At 37.4% G+C, this 8,891-nt stretch overlaps 1 long non-coding RNA gene across 2 annotated transcripts; it reads left to right on the top strand.

Moving 5' to 3' along the window:
* Positions 1-352: 352 nt before the first annotated feature.
* On the top strand, positions 353-8,206 carry LOC123818130. Of its 2 annotated transcripts, none has more exons than XR_006785578.1 (4): positions 353-549; positions 5,062-5,189; positions 5,747-5,920; positions 6,299-8,206. It is a non-coding gene; the product is annotated as an uncharacterized LOC123818130 (long non-coding RNA). The 2 variants fall into 2 exon arrangements; XR_006785579.1 differs by having other exon boundaries at positions 353-574.
* Positions 8,207-8,891: the final 685 nt, after the last annotated feature.

Raw genomic sequence — 8,891 nt, 5'->3', positions numbered from 1 at the left:
AGTGCACAGTCTATAAATACATTACTTGTCTGTTGCACTGTGTTTACCTCCCAACATCAAGTCCCCTTTCTCGCTGTTAAGTCAGTATTTGTTTGTCTTACAATGACCTTGCTCTTCTTTCTCAGACATACAAACCCCTTCCACCCTTTTGGACTGGTTCAAGGTCTGATTGATCCGAATCCTCCACCCACCTCAGAATCCACGTGCAGTACTTAGAAAAGCCCCTGTGTCGGGGGGGGGGGGGAGGCGGGGGCAGGCAGCACTGCCCTGAACATTTACTAGGAGCTCAGAAAATAGTTGTTGCTTCCAGAAAGACTCTGTCCGCAGTCAGAAAGGTGGTTGCACCAGAAACAGCAATCATTCTGAGAGGCTGCACCAGTGACTTCTTTGAGCAATATTTTCCATGCATCCAGCCTGGAACACTTACAGGGATGGGAGCCTTAGAGAAATTCTGCTTGCCGGGCTGGGTGCAAGATAGTGCAGAGGGCAGCAAGGAGATGACCGTGAAGCTGAGTGATGATGACAGACCTGTTGTGAGGATTAAATGAGGTAAAGCAGGTGCCTGCTTCGACAGGTGAAGTGTCCAATTAATGTTGTTATTAATAATTCCATCATACTAACTCCCCTCTTTAAAGAGAATCACTTAATCTTAAAACTTCCTAGCTTATTTTTAAACCCTAGTAAAAGAAATTCCCCATGGAGACATTTTTGTAACAGCAAATGATCAAACAACAGCTTTGGGAAATTCAGCCAAGCGTGCAGTCAGAACAAAGTTAATATGTTAAATATGTGCATTTATTTAAAAGCAAGATTGCTAACTAAAGATGTGGTTATAGAAAATTTAATCTTTACGGAAGAGCCTTTTGACATGGGCCAGTTTAGTACAATGAAATGTTTCTAACAGTCTGAAGCTTCAGACGCCCAGGGTTCCAGCATGAGCCCCTGCTCAGTAATGCAGTAATGTTTCGCCAGATAAAACATGCTTTCCATAGTCAAGTTTTCTCCTTGATGAGTTGTCTATTTACTGCTGCTGTCTATTGCTCTTTCCCCTTTCTTGACAGCCTCTGAAGGCTCTAACATTTTTTACCCTTCTACAACCTGTTTGCATTTCTCACACAGGTTAAAGTCTCTCCCCAAAGCCCTAGCTCAGCCCCTGACCCTGGGCAGCTCTCATCATCCTCGCCCCTGTCTTTGGTGGTCAGAGTTCATTTTAGAGTGGAAATTTTATGACTCTCACGCCCTTCTTGACTCAACATTGCAGTAGTTTCTTAGGCTAAATTTTCCATTTCTATTTAGGCAACAATTTAAAACTTAGTTTTCCTGATTTCAATGAATTCTTGTGAAAACAGTATCCTCTGTATTTGAGGTTGCCTCAGGAGTCACCTAATAAAATATCGTTTTAGTTCCAAACTTGAACAAACTATTGAATACAACTATTGTCAAAGCTCAGTAGAAAGAGGGTTCTAAGAAGTGCCCACCAATGTGACTATGCAGCAGATGGCCATGGGAGGGTGACGGATGAGTGCTGACTAAGGACCCTGTAATCTTGAAGGCCATGGTCTGGACATCCTGACTGTCTGACTTGAGCTATGTGACTTTCAGGATTCATTTCTTGGGGCCTCAGTTTTTCATCTTTAAATGATGAATATATTGGTCAGATCCCAGTGGGAAACATGGCCATTCCAGTGGAACTATTGAGGGAATTTTAACGAAGGAACTATATACGAAGGTATGGACACAGTTAAGGACATCAACAAAGTATGGTGAGGCACCCCCTAAAAGTAAAGTTACCATTTGCCTTACCTTAAAAAGGTAGGGAAGAGTCCTGGTCAGGTGGCTCAGTTAGTTGGAGCATTGTCCCATGCACCAAAAGGTTGGAAGTTCAATTCCCTATCAGGGCACATACCTAGGTGGTATGTTTGATCCCTGGTCTGGGTGCATTCAGGAGGCAACCAGTCAACATTTCCCTCTCTCTCTCTCTCTCCCTCTCTCTCCCTCTCTCTCTCTCTCTCTCTCTCTCTCCCTCTCTCTGTCTTTCCCTCACTCTCCCTCTCTCCCTTCCTCTCTCTTTAAAATCAATAAACATATTTTCAGGTGAGAATTAAACAAAAATAGGTTAGGGAAGAGGTACAGGTTCAAGAATGAGAGCTTGTGGAGAGGGCTACCCCATGAGCTGAGACTTTGGATAGAGGAATACAGCCCCTGCCACCCTGTGTCCAGGCAGTAGTGGCAGATGAATCAGTGGAATAAATAGCCTCCGCCCTTCCATCTGTATCTCCCTTGGGCTGAACCCAACAAGAAACCAGAGGGCAAGATAGCCTGAATGACAATTACAGAGAGACCAGCTTCCCAGGAAAAGAGCAACATAGGGGGAGGGTAGAAAGGGAATCTGGAAGGAAGAGAAAGAAACCTCAGGCCATATGGATTTAATTACATGTACCAGTCCAGTTCTCCCAACACCATTTATTGAAGAGACTGTCTTTACTCAATTGTATGCTCTTGCCTCCTTTGTCAAATATTAATTGACCATAGTGACATAGGTTTATTTCTGGGCTCTCTATTCTGTTCCATTGATCTATGTGTCTGTTCTTATGCCAGTACCACATTGTTTTGATTACAGTGGCCTTGTAGTACAGTTCGGTATCGGGTGCTGTGATCCCTCCAACTTTGTTCTTTCTCAAGATCCTGAGCTTATTCAGAGTCATTTTTGGTTCCATATAAATTTTTGGAATATTTTTTCTAGATCTGTGAAATATGCCTTTGGTATTTTAATGGAAATTGCACTCAATCTATAGATTGCTTTGGGTAGTGAGGACATTTTAATGGTGCTAATTCTTCTTCTGATCCATGAACATGTTATTTGCTTCCACTTATTTGTAGCTTCCTCAGTTTTTTTTTAAGTGTCCTGTAGTTTTCCAAGTATAGGTGTTTCACCTCCTTGTTTAAATTTATTCCTAGGTACTTTATTTTTGTTGTCTTTGTTATTGTTGGAATAGTAAATGGGATTGTTTTCTTAGTTTCTCTTGCTATAATTCATTATTATGTATATATAATACATGCATTATACATTGTCATTATGCTGTATAAAATGCAACCAATTTCTGAATACTGACTTTGTATACTGCTGTGTTGTCGAATTCATTTATTGGGTAGAGCAGTTTTTTGGTGGAGTCTGTAGAGTTTTCATGTCATCTGTGAATAATGACAGCTTTATTTCCTCTTTTCCAATTTGGATATATTTTATTACTTCTTCTTGTCTGGTTGTTGTGGCTAGGACTTCCAGTACTATTTTGAGTAAGAGTGGTGATAGTTGTCATCCCTATCTTGTTCCTGATCTTTAGGGAAATGCTGGTACATGCAAAAAAATGAAAGTAGACCACCATCTTACACCATACACCAGAATAAACTTAAAATGGATAAAAGTCAAATATAAGTTATAATATCATTAAAATCCTAGAGGAAAACATAGGCAATACAATTTCAGATATTTTACATAGCAGTATTTTTGCCAATATATCTCCTAGGGCAAGGGAAATAAAGGAAAAAATAAATAAATGGGACTACATCAAATTGAAAAGCTTCTGCATAGCATAAATCACCCTCAAAATGAAAAGGGAACCAACTATATGGGAGAACATATTTTCCAATGATACATTGGAAAAGTGCTTAATCTCCAAAATATATAAAGAACTTACACAACTCAACATCAGGAAGACATAGAATCCAATTAAAAAGTGGGCCAAGGACCTGAATAGACACCTCTCCAAGGAGGACATACAGAGGGCCCATAGACGTATGAAAAGATGCTCAACATCATTAGCCAATGCAGAAATGCAAATTAAAACCACAATGAGATATCATCTCACACCTGTCAGAATGGCCATCATCAATAAATCAACAAACAACAAGTGCTGGTGAGGATGTGAAGAAAGGGGATCCCTAGTGCACTGTTGGTTGGAATGCAGACTGGGGCAGCCACTGTGGAAAGCAGTGTGGAATTTCCTCAGAAAACTAAAAATGGAACTGCCTTTTGACCCAGCAATTACACTGCTGGGAATATACCCAAAGAATCCCGAAACATCAGCTCAAAAGAATTTATGCACCCCCATGTTCATAACAGCCCTACTTACAATAGCCAAGATTTGGAAGCATCCTAAGTGTCTATCTGTAGAGGAGTGAATAAAACAACTGTGATACATTTATACAATGGAATACTATGCAGCAGAAAGAAGGAACTCCTACCTTTTGCAACAGCATGAATGGAATTAGAGACTATTATGCTAAGTGAAGTAAGCCAGTCAGGGAAAGACAAATACCATATGTCCTCATTTATAAGAGGAATCTAATGAAAAAAAAATAAACTATTGAGCAAAATAGAACCAGAGGCATAGAATCATGGAACAGACTGACAGCTATAAGAGGGGAGGCGGGTATGTGGGGACTAATTGAAAGAAGGTGAAGGAATTAGTCAAAGAACATGTATGAAGGACCCCTGGACATGGACAATGGTGAGGTTACTGATTATGGAAGTGGGGGTGGACTGGGTGGAGGGGAGCAAAGGGGAAAATGGGACAACTGTAATAGCATAAACAATAAAATATTTAAAAATAAAAAATAAAGTTTCCATTGAAATTAAAAAAAAACAAAAACAAAGGGGTTTAATTATATTAGTGGGCCCCAATTGTCAGCCCATAGATCAGTGTTGAATATGATAACATTTTCACCAGTTAGCAAGAAAAAGACAAAGAATTTAAAAAGAACATTGTAAAGTTTTCATGAAGCCAAATTTACCCCATGTAGAGGACAGTCCATTATTCTGAGATTTTAGTTCTATATATTGTGGTGTTAAGAGGACTTTTTTAAACAAATGGTGGTGATAGTATATGGAAATTATTGTGTTTTCATGTTTTTTTTCCTAGACAAAGTGGAAAAGTTGATAGTTTTATGAGGCCTGACCCCAGTTATTTGGGGATGAACATTCTTATGGCTTTATGAAATCTAAAAGTTTAGAGACTGTCTATCTAAATCATCTGTTAAATTATGAATTGAATGTTTTGTCAGGAGCTCTTTCGAGAACTATGGTCCCTGAATTCCTCTGGACCAAGTTCAGGATGGACCTGTATTCAATGTCAAGTTGCTTTAAGAAGGTTCCAAGATACTACTTTTCTAGAAAATACCTGTTTACAAAGGTCAGTCTTTCAAAAAAGATACAATTACTCTTCCATTTCTATAGCTTCACTGATAAAAAATAATAGAAGGAAAAAGTATCAGAAGGGACTTGTTGACTCAGATTTTAACTTGTAAAAGGATTGTTGGCATGGAAGCTGAAGAGAAATGACCATGTGACATTTGATAGCTTCATAAATAACTTTAAACAATGGCTTACCCATAACTCTGAATGGGCCAGCTCTTATTTTAATTCAGTTCAAAGCATTTCAATTTATTAAGAAAAGATTTGATATCTTTAAAAAATAAAGAAAAGGGATAGTAGGGAGTTGTCATTTAATAGGTACAGAGTTTTAGTTTTGCAAATGAAAATGGAGATCAGTTTCACAAAAATATGAACATGCTTTATACTACTTAATTGCACACTTAAAAATGGTTAAAATAGTCAATTTTATGTTATATGTATTTTACATTAAAAATAAAAAATAATATCAAACAAATGTAGAAAGCAGGTAAATTACAGAGAGAAGGAATTAATAAATATTAAAATCAATTCAACTACTCTTTACTTACTTCCCAGGATTGCTGTGAGAACACAGTGAACACAGGGAGATTGAAATAATAAGTACTATTAAATGAAACATAATAAGGGAAAAACACAACAAAAGAATCTTATTGAAAGAAAGGATTTTTGTTCCTTTAATAAAGAAAACATCCTTTAAAAAGTCTTATTTCTTCTGCAGCATATAATAATGTAAGTACTCTTCCTATTTTTAAAGATAGTGCTTTGAATAGTTGAGTGTTCGGTGTCAGGATTATTTGTTTTCTCACACGTCATACAGAAGTTTAGGTTTTGAGTACTTGGGCACGCTGATCAGTGCCATTCCCCCTCCCCCTGGTTTCCCAGTGCTGTAGGAAGTGTACATGCCTGTAGGAAGAATGAGTTGTAATTTCAGGTCAGCCTATAAGTAAAAGGAAACAACTTTACTGCCCATATTAACTGAGGTTTTTCAACTTAGCTTTGTGAATAAAACATTACTAAACTGTGTATAATCAGCAACAAATGTTTTATAATTAACAGTGTTCGGACTGAAGTTTTTTTTTGTTTGTTTGTTTTTTTAATTTCTGCCAGTTAAATTTAGGCTCTAAATAAGAAAACATTTTAAGTCGAAGAAATTTAACTGCAATGATAAGAACTTCGGTACTCCAGTGATGTGGTTCCCAAAACCTGACAAGGGAATCCTTAACTGAACCTGATGTTCCATGAGAAACTGTTTCCATGAGCGCACACCGCCTCGCCCAGCCTGGCATCTGCACAGACTCCCTTCTTTACCAAGATTTGAAGGAGAAATGTGTCAGGCATTCTTTTGGATCAGATAAAAGTTTAGCAACAATTTCCATAGTACATTCCAATATGATAAGGTAAGCAGAGAACAGATGGAAGAGCTCTCTTTTGCTGTGAATTTCCACTTCTTTTAAGGTCTCCCAGTCGAAATATCACCAAGAGGCATGGCTGGAATATCAGAGGAGGTGGCGTGGTGAGTCTGCTATTCGCGGGCCTCACCTTTCTCACTTGTGAAGTAAGAAGACTATTATATCTAATTCACCTTGCTCTCTTTGGTGGGTATTTGTCATGCTGTTTTGATGGTCCAGTGTCTTTCACTGTTTGGAGAATTTCCCATCTTCCCAAAATATAAGCCAAGAACTCCCACTCAAGCATCCTTTGCAGCCAAGTTGTAGGCATGTGTCTCCACCAGAAACACCAGCCTGAGACTTCAAAATGGAAAAGAGTGATATGAAATAGGTGCCAAATAGAATGGAATCTGACCAGGTTGAGAGGCTGTGGTGACAGAAGACTTAGAACTGATATCTCATCTTCAGGGAAGTAATAAATAATGGAGGGCTTATGTCCAGTGGCAGCAGTAATTGGTTCCTCACCTGAATCTGGCAGGGTAATTGTGTGTAGTCTCCAAGCTGGATTCTCTGATTCTCCTAGAGAGCCTCTGAAATACCCATTATCCTTTAATAATTCATTTCCCCTTAATACTAACTAGAATGGGTTCTATTGAATTTAAATGTAAATCTGACTTATTATTACTTACTGTTCATGCAAGTTTAAGTAAGTAATTTATTATGAGCCTTCAATTCCTCACCTCTAAAAATGGGAGAAATGATAACTCAGTAAGGGTTGCTGTGGTGATTAAATGTGGTAATGCAAGAAAATGCCTACTCCTTAGAAGTAAGCTTTTTTAAAAAAGCATCCTCTGTATAAGCTCTGGGTTTTATGTTTCATTGATAAAAGCTTCTGAGAGCTCACATTCTAGGAAAGAACCAGAGAGTTGATCATAAAGACCTGGAACTCTTAGAAATGCCGGTGTCTTGGCATTATGCAACTACATCTTGGCTGGTTACTCCTTGTTGGAAAAAAGTAATTCATTATGCACAATATAAGAGCAAAAATTATTTGGTCTACTCTCTCTCTTTTCTTGTGACCTTCTTGCTAGATATATTCTTTTGGGCTTCTGAAATTAAAAGGGAGAGAATGAGGAAGACGAAGAAGAGCATGAACTAGGGCTAAAAGAAAAAGTTTTCCAAGGAACTTTTCAGAAGAAAGCTTGGGAAAAGCTGTCATGTGAGACAGAAACTTACAGAAAAGAAAAAAAAAGCATTAAAAATATATCTCTGAAAAATTTCTCCACATACTGTATAATTAATGCAATTTGACCTCCAGTATATCGCCGGTGTTCATTGGACCCAAATGTAGTTTTGAGTTCCTGTTTTTAAGTCATTCTATTCATAAAAACCTATATTCCAATGGCTCTTATTCTTTCTTTGAGGTCTTATAAAAAACCAAGGAATATATATTTATTTTTTAAAAATAGAATAAAATTCATTCTGTCTTACAAATACAATACAGATCCATTGGAGTTTTTTCAGATCTAAGCTGTATTATGGAATCTTGGTAATCTTAGTTTCCCTATATATGAAACACATTGTTACTTAATCAGTCCAGGAATTATTTTCTATCATTATTCATCAATTATTTTCAACCAGGACTTTAAAGGTTAAAAAATGTGAAATTGCCTAGGAAGGCAATACAATAGTAAAATTAATAATCACTCTTCATTTTCTTATTGTGTTGCCAAAAGTATTGCATCATCTTTCAAGGTATAAAAGAGAAGACACCATTTTTATGACCTAGTTTTGGCTTTCATTAAACACAGCTGTGAATACTAAACTTTTTTCCAATATGTAATGTCCAAAGAGAAGAAAATTGGTAGAGGAGGGTATTTTACCATGCTGACACGAATCAGGAGATGAATGTGAAGAGCAGCATTCTTGACCAGCACTGTCCAAGGCAGTCATCACTAATCACAGGTGGCATTTCAGGGCTTGAAATGGGGTGAGCTTGAATTGAAATGTGTTGTAAATATAAAATATACACAAGATTTTGAAGACTTCCTAGCACAATAAATAAGAATGTAAGATACCTCAGTACATTTGTATATAGTGATTGCAAGTTGAAATGACAATATTTTTGATAGGTTAAATAAAATATATTATTAAAATTTACAATGTGACTACTAGAAAACTTAAAATTACATGTATGTCTTGCAGTGTATTTCTATGGACAGTGTTGTTCTAGACACTAATGTTGACAGTGGAATTAGTCATGTGAGTGAAATAGACTATGAGACTTCGGACAACAACTTCCTAGAAACAGA

This window comes from Phyllostomus hastatus, unplaced genomic scaffold (genome assembly GCF_019186645.2).
Source record: "Phyllostomus hastatus isolate PE091 unplaced genomic scaffold, TTU_PhHast_1.1 phas_contig_254, whole genome shotgun sequence".
NCBI lineage: Eukaryota > Metazoa > Chordata > Mammalia > Chiroptera > Phyllostomidae > Phyllostomus > Phyllostomus hastatus.
The sequence above is the reverse complement of the archived record's forward strand: the minus strand, read 5'-3'. Positions and strand labels throughout refer to the sequence as shown.